Here is a 6,656-nt window from a genome sequence, read left to right as displayed (position 1 = left end):
AGGAAATCCTGTGTGTTGATCCGGGAACTGGTGATGAGTGTCAGTGGCCTGGGGGTGTTTGAGGCAGGTGACCTAGAGATAAGTACTAAGAAACACTCATGGGGAAATCCCGACGCAGAGACCCACCTGGGATGCATTTTGTGTTCTGGTGCAATTTCCAGCATTAGACACTCTTTCCCACTATTACCCAGCTGGTCAATTGGACCAACGTGGGAGTGAATACGTTTGAAAGAAGACCTTTGTCCCCCTTTTCTTTACTTTAAAAATTTTTATTTCTATATCTGGTTTTTTTTTCCATTTTATGAATTTATCCTTCACCTCTGCTGCCAAAACCTTGTGGATCTACCTAAATCCACAGATGCTTAAACTTAAAAAAAAAAAAAATTTAGATTAATGAAAGCAAGTGGTTTCATTTTCCTTTCGTTTTTTTTTTTCTTGATTTACATTCAAGTTAGTTCACATACACTGTAGTCTTAGCTTCAGGAGTAGAACCCAGGGATTCATTTCTAACATCAGACACCAATGGCTCATCATGCAAAGTGTGCCCTCCTTAATGCCTGTCACCCATATAACCCATTCTTCCACCCATCCCCCATCCAGCAAGCCTCAGTTTGTTCTCTGTATTTAAGAGTCTTTTATGGTTTATCTCCCTCTGAGGTTTGTGTTATTTTTCCTTCCCATCTCCTATGTTCATCTGCTGTGTTTCTCAAATTCTACATATGAGGGAAATCATATGATACTTGTCTTTCTGTTTTTGCTTAGAAGAATACATTCTATTTCCATCCACGTTGTTGCAAATGGCAAGATTTCATTCTTTTTCATCACCAAATAGTATTCCATTGTGTGTGTGTGTGTGTGTGTGTGTGTGTGTATCACATCTTTTTTATCCATTTGTTAACTGATGGACATTTGGGCTCTTTCCATACCTTGGCCATTGTTGATAGTGCTGCTATATACATTGGGCAGCATGGCCACCTTTGAAACAGCATTTTTATATCCTTTTGGATAAATTCCCTATAGTGCAATTGCTGGGTTGTAGGATAGTTATATTTTTAATTTTTCGAGGAACCTCCACAGTGTTTTCCAGAGTGACTGCACCAATTTGCATTTCTACCAACAGTGCAAAAGGGTACCCCTTTCCCCACATCCTTGCCAACATCTTTATTTCCTGAGTTGTTAATTTAAGTCATTCTTGTTTCTGTGAGGTGGTGTTTCATTGTGGCTTTGATTTGTATTTCCCTGATGATGAGTGATGTTGAGTATCTTTTCATGTGTCTGTTAGGCATCCGGATGTCTTTGGAAAAGTGTCTATTCATGTCTTCTGCCCATTTCTTCACTGGATCATTTGTTTTTTGGGTGTTGACTTTGGTAAGTTCTTTCATATATGTAACTATTTAAAACCCATTTAAGGGGTGCCTGGGTGGTTCAGTTGGTTAAGTGTCTGACCTCATTTCAGGTCATGATCTTGCAGTTTGTGGATTCAAGCCCCATATCAAGCTCTGTGCTGATAGCTCAGAGCCTCAATCCTGAATCAGATTCTGTATCTCCTCTCTCTGCCCCTTCCCTGTTTGTGTGTGAGTGCTCGCCCATGTGCCTCCCCTCCCCGCTCAATAAATAAATACTTAAAAAAATATATTTAATACTTGATTTTTTCCCCCATACTATGCCTAAACACTGTATGAAGAACATTAGCACATCTATTTATAAAATGGTGACAACAACCTTCTTCCTGCTAGCAGTTGGTCCATGATGGGAGCGGAACTGAGTGGTTTTTACACACTTGAGGTCCTTCCATCTTCTCACAGCCCTGATCCCTAGTGTAGACATTCAGGTGCCAATGGAAAGAGAGGACACATCAGGTGTTGGTTTGCCAACTGGGGAGGTTCCCAGGTGATATCGGAAACAAGCCCCCTGCACAGAGGGCCAGGGTGTTGGAGAACAAGAAGCTGGAGACACTGTGAGAATGTCCTGAGGGAAAGGCATGGAGCAGCAAGGAACTGAAAGCAGTTCCGTTCCCAGGCAGAAAGCTGCAGAGACTTCACTTTCTCTCCAGAAGGGCATCACTCAGACACCAGGCCAGGGATAAGAAAGTTTTTTCTGGCGCCAGCTGTACTCCTGACCCAGTATGGAGCACACAGCAGATGCACGGCCTGGCAAGATCGCAAATACTCTGCTTATGTGCTTGCTGTTGTCCAACACATTACAAAATAGAAGAGGCTTGATACAGGAGACCTGTGCTTCGGCTCCCGAAGAGTCTTAGCCCTGAGCTTTGTAATTCTCTCCTCCCTGCCCCTCAAGGTTCTGTCTCTCTCTCACCAAGAGGGACCAAGGAAAGAGGCAGGACACCCTAAGTGGGTAGGGGGGGAGTGTAAGACGCAACACACACATGTATTCCGCTGTGCTGAGTGCTCCTCGTATCATGTACACAACATACTCTACTCATCTGGGAGAAGTCAGGGTTGTACATTTCCGGGGCGCCTGGGTGGCTCTGTTGGTTAAGCGTCCGACTTAGGCTCAGGTCATGATCTCCTGGTTTGTGTGTTTGGGCCCCATGTTGGGCTCTGTGCTGACAGCCTTTCTCGGATTCTGTGTCTCCCCCTTTCTGTGCCCCTTCCCCATGCATACTGTGTCTCTCTCTGTGTCTCAATAATAAATGTTATAAAATTTTTTTTTAAATGGACATTTCAAATTTTAATCTGCACAAGTTTCTATTGGGGTCTTGTTACAATGCTGACTCTGTGTCGGGAAGTCTGGAGTGGGCCCTGAGATTCCACATTTTAACATGTGACAAGGTCCACTCAAAGTTACAGGTCCATGGATCACCCTGTGAATGGTAAGGAGCTAGAACATTAAAAAATATTCCTTGGATAACTTTAAAATCACGAAATGTATGGTTTGTTCCTGTGTTTCATGTTACAAAAAAATTACACAAATGAAAAGGTCTAAAATAATACTTACATTTTAGATATCATTTGACTATATTATGAACATTTGTTTATGTTGTTATCATTTACATTAATGTATACAATGACAAATTCATGAGATAGCATAATTCCCATTTGAGGAGAATGTTGTATGAAACATCTAGTGAATTGCCAGAATCCAGCTCCGGCTGGTCCAGGGGTCCCTAAGGATGGACGGTGTCGGCGAGGGAGGGATGAGAGAGGCGCGAGATTCTTCGTGGTCACCAGCCAGGCCTCTCTGCACTGTCTGAGACTCTATTTTATGATTTAGTGTTTGCAGGACGGCACAGAAGTGGCATTCTAATGATAAATCCTTTTATCAGTAAAGATTCTCCAGAACATTGATATGCAAAAGGTATGGGGAACAGCCCAGAGGTGGCATTAGCATAGTAAAGGCAAAAGTTAGTTCTTTGTGAGTAGGGGTCAATAGCCTCTTTATCATTTAATGGGAGGTATTAAGAAAAACCGGTCTTTCAGGAACGCAGTGTGGCTCTCATAACCACAAAAGAACTCCTACAGTAAGTTCCTTCACAAAGTGCAATCAGCATATCAAAGCCAGAATGAGTCACTCCTAACACCAATCAACAAGGTGCCTTGGGAGTCGGCGCTCAAGCAGAAACAATTGGGTGGGAGTAGGTATCGGTCGCCATCTGTCGGTAAGAGTCCGTGCAACTTCCCGTAACCTCACAAGGAGTTCTGTCTCAACTTATGAGTTGGAAATGGCCCCCAACAGTGAAGCTTCGAGACTGAGTTTGAACCTAGCTTACTGGGCCTAGAATTTAATGTAAACAAGTGTCTGGAAGAGGTTTGACAATGGAGAGAAATAGTAAAAATGAGATAAGGTAGCAACACATAATAGTTTTAAAGTGTTTGGTATAAATTTGGTAACCATGTGCTAATTAAAAATGGATAGAGTGGAAAACCATCATAGGAAATGTTCAATTTCCTATGTTCAAGACATTTCCAATTCTGATTGTTTTTAAGTATCCTTGTAGAGATTGTTTCAATTCTTGGTTTTTGAAAATATCTTCATATAGTAGTTACTTTTGGTGGTTTAAATTGTAGCATTTGGGGATAATAAAAATACCTGTATTAGGATTCTTACTGAAATAAGTGAAGTAGTGGCTCATGCAAATGAGAAGGACAAAATTAAATTAGAGAAAATAGAATATCTCTGGGGTGGGGATATATTTATGAGGTGTGTGAGTTTCTATCGCACATATTTAAAATTTGGGATTCCATGGAGAGCCTGGGTGACTCAGTCGGTTAAGAATCTAGTTTCAGCTCAGGTCATGATCTTGTGGTACATGAGTTCAAGCCCTGCATCAGGCTCTGTGTTGCCAGCTCAGAGCCTGAAGCCTGCTTTGGATTCTGTGTCTCCCTCTCTGCCCCTCCCCGGCTTGTGCTCTCTCTCTCTCTCTTCCCCCCCAAAATAAATATTTTTAAAAATTAATAAAATAAGACTCCTTTCTGCCCGTGGACGCCGCCGAGTAAGCATCGATAAAGTCTCCCCTCCCACCGCCGTCATGTCTAAGTCAGAGTCTCCCAAAGAGCCTGAACAGCTGCGGAAGCTTTTCATCGGAGGTTTGAGCTTTGAAACAACCGATGAGAGTCTGAGGAGCCATTTTGAGCAATGGGGAACGCTTACGGACTGTGTGGTAATGAGAGATCCAAACACCAAGCGCTCCAGAGGCTTTGGGTTTGTCACCTATGCCACTGTGGAGGAGGTGGATGCGGCCATGAATGCAAGGCCACACAAGGTGGATGGAAGAGTTGTAGAACCAAAGAGGGCTGTCTCGAGAGAAGATTCTCAAAGACCTGGTGCCCACCTAACTGTGAAAAAGATTTTTGTTGGTGGCATTAAAGAAGACACTGAAGAACATCATCTAAGAGATTATTTTGAACAGTATGGGAAAATTAAAGTGATCGAAATCATGACTGACTGAGGCAGTGGCAAAAAGAGAGGCTTTGCTTTTGTAACATTTGATGACCATGACTCTGTAGACAAGATTGTTATTCAAAAATACCATACTGTGAACGGCCACAACTGTGAAGTAAGGAAGGCTCTGTCTAAACAAGAGATGGCTAGTGCTTCCTCCAGCCAAAGAGGTCGAAGTGGTTCTGGAAACTTCGGTGGTGGTCGGGGAGGTTTTGGTGGGAATGACAACTTTGGTCGTGGAGGAAACTTCAGTGGGCGTGGTGGCTTTGGTGGCAGTCGAGGTGGTGGTGGATATGGTGGCAATGGGGATGGCTATATNGCCTGCACCCATCTCTCAAACAGAGAAGGCCTGAAGTCGTAGGACACTAAGCCACAGGAGTTTGGGAAGAGAAAGAGAGTACCCTGGGAAGGAAACCTCATAAGTGCATGAGTGCGAACTGGGGAAGATAAAAGCAAGATGGGACCCAGAGATATGGAGGGAGGGGAGGGAACCTGGATTGTGTGCAGCTGCAGTGATTAACCGGCGAGTGGGGGTGAGCTGCCACAACTCCAGGGGAAAGGAAATAAAAGCTGAGATTGCTTATAGAACCATCCCTGGAGAAGAGAAAACCTCGGCTTGGAAAGACAGTGTTTTTTCGCTCTGGCTGGGGTGCTGACTTTAAACTAGGTGCCTTGGTCCCAGAAGGCGCCAGGAAAAACTGAACTGCCATGCACCGGGCACCATCCATGGCGGCGGCAGCCCGGTGAACTGGCAGCAACGCCTGTGGAGGCGGTCCTGACGCCGGGTGAAGCGGCAGTGGCGCATGCGACAGCGGCCTGCTAAAGGGCCGGCGGCAGCGACCCAGAGAAGCAGTGCCAGCGCCCGGTAAAGCAGCAGCAGCGCGCAACGGCGGCGCACTGCAGCAGTGCGGACTCTACAGACCTGAGGTTGCCATGTTCCCCGAACGCACTCGGGTTGTATCCCTGCTTGACCCCGGCGGATATGAGGCTGCGACACTTCCCCCACCCCACACTCAACTCCCAGGCAACAGGGAAGCAGTGGCCTGCGGGACTGTTCAGGGCAGTATAACAAAGCCCATGGACTGGGACCGGGAAACAGGTGGGGTGTGGGGCATAGAACTCGGCCTACCTTGGCTACATCCTCAGCACAGGGAGATTGGACGGAAAAAGTGATTTGCAACGCTTGGTTGAGAAGGGACTATGATGACACCATTCTTCTCCCCAAAACCCCAAGGAGGAGCCTCAGGGAGGCTAGTGGACACAGTGGAGACCAGACCTGCCTACACCAAACCATGCCCATCCCCTACAGTAGCTGTTTTCTGGTTGTTGTAGCCAGAAATCATCAAGACCAGTATCCTTGATGAATACGGATGCAAAAATCCTCAACAAGANTGTTATATGGAAACCAACCTGACAATAAACTATTTGTAAAAAACAACAACAACTAAGGTCTTTAAAAAAAACAAATATGAAACAAACAAAAAACCTGATGAAAATCTGAAAGGAGAGGCCATCAATCTCTGACTCCACAACTTTATAATATAAAAATAGATATCTGGTCATACTCTTCAGGTTTTTTTATTCTATTCCATTTTGTCATTTTGTGTTTCTCTTTACATTTAGATTTGCATTTTCTGAATTGGTCATGTGATACCAAAAATGTGGGTGATGTACTTACTTCCAGATACATAATCACGTTAGTTTATGATTTATCCTGAGAGTTAACCACCTCCGTTGACCTTGTCTGTTTTAAT

At 44.4% G+C, this 6,656-nt stretch overlaps 1 pseudogene; it reads left to right on the top strand.

The window, feature by feature from the left end:
• The first annotated feature begins 4,431 nt into the window (after nucleotides 1–4,431).
• Nucleotides 4,432–5,263, top strand: LOC144231108 (heterogeneous nuclear ribonucleoprotein A1-like; annotated as a pseudogene).
• The last annotated feature ends 1,393 nt before the right edge of the window (nucleotides 5,264–6,656 follow it).

This window comes from Crocuta crocuta, unplaced genomic scaffold (assembly GCF_008692635.1).
Source record: "Crocuta crocuta isolate KB4526 unplaced genomic scaffold, BGI_CrCroc_1.0 scaffold104, whole genome shotgun sequence".
Lineage (NCBI taxonomy): Eukaryota > Metazoa > Chordata > Mammalia > Carnivora > Hyaenidae > Crocuta > Crocuta crocuta.
This window is presented reverse-complemented; position numbering and strand designations above follow the sequence as displayed.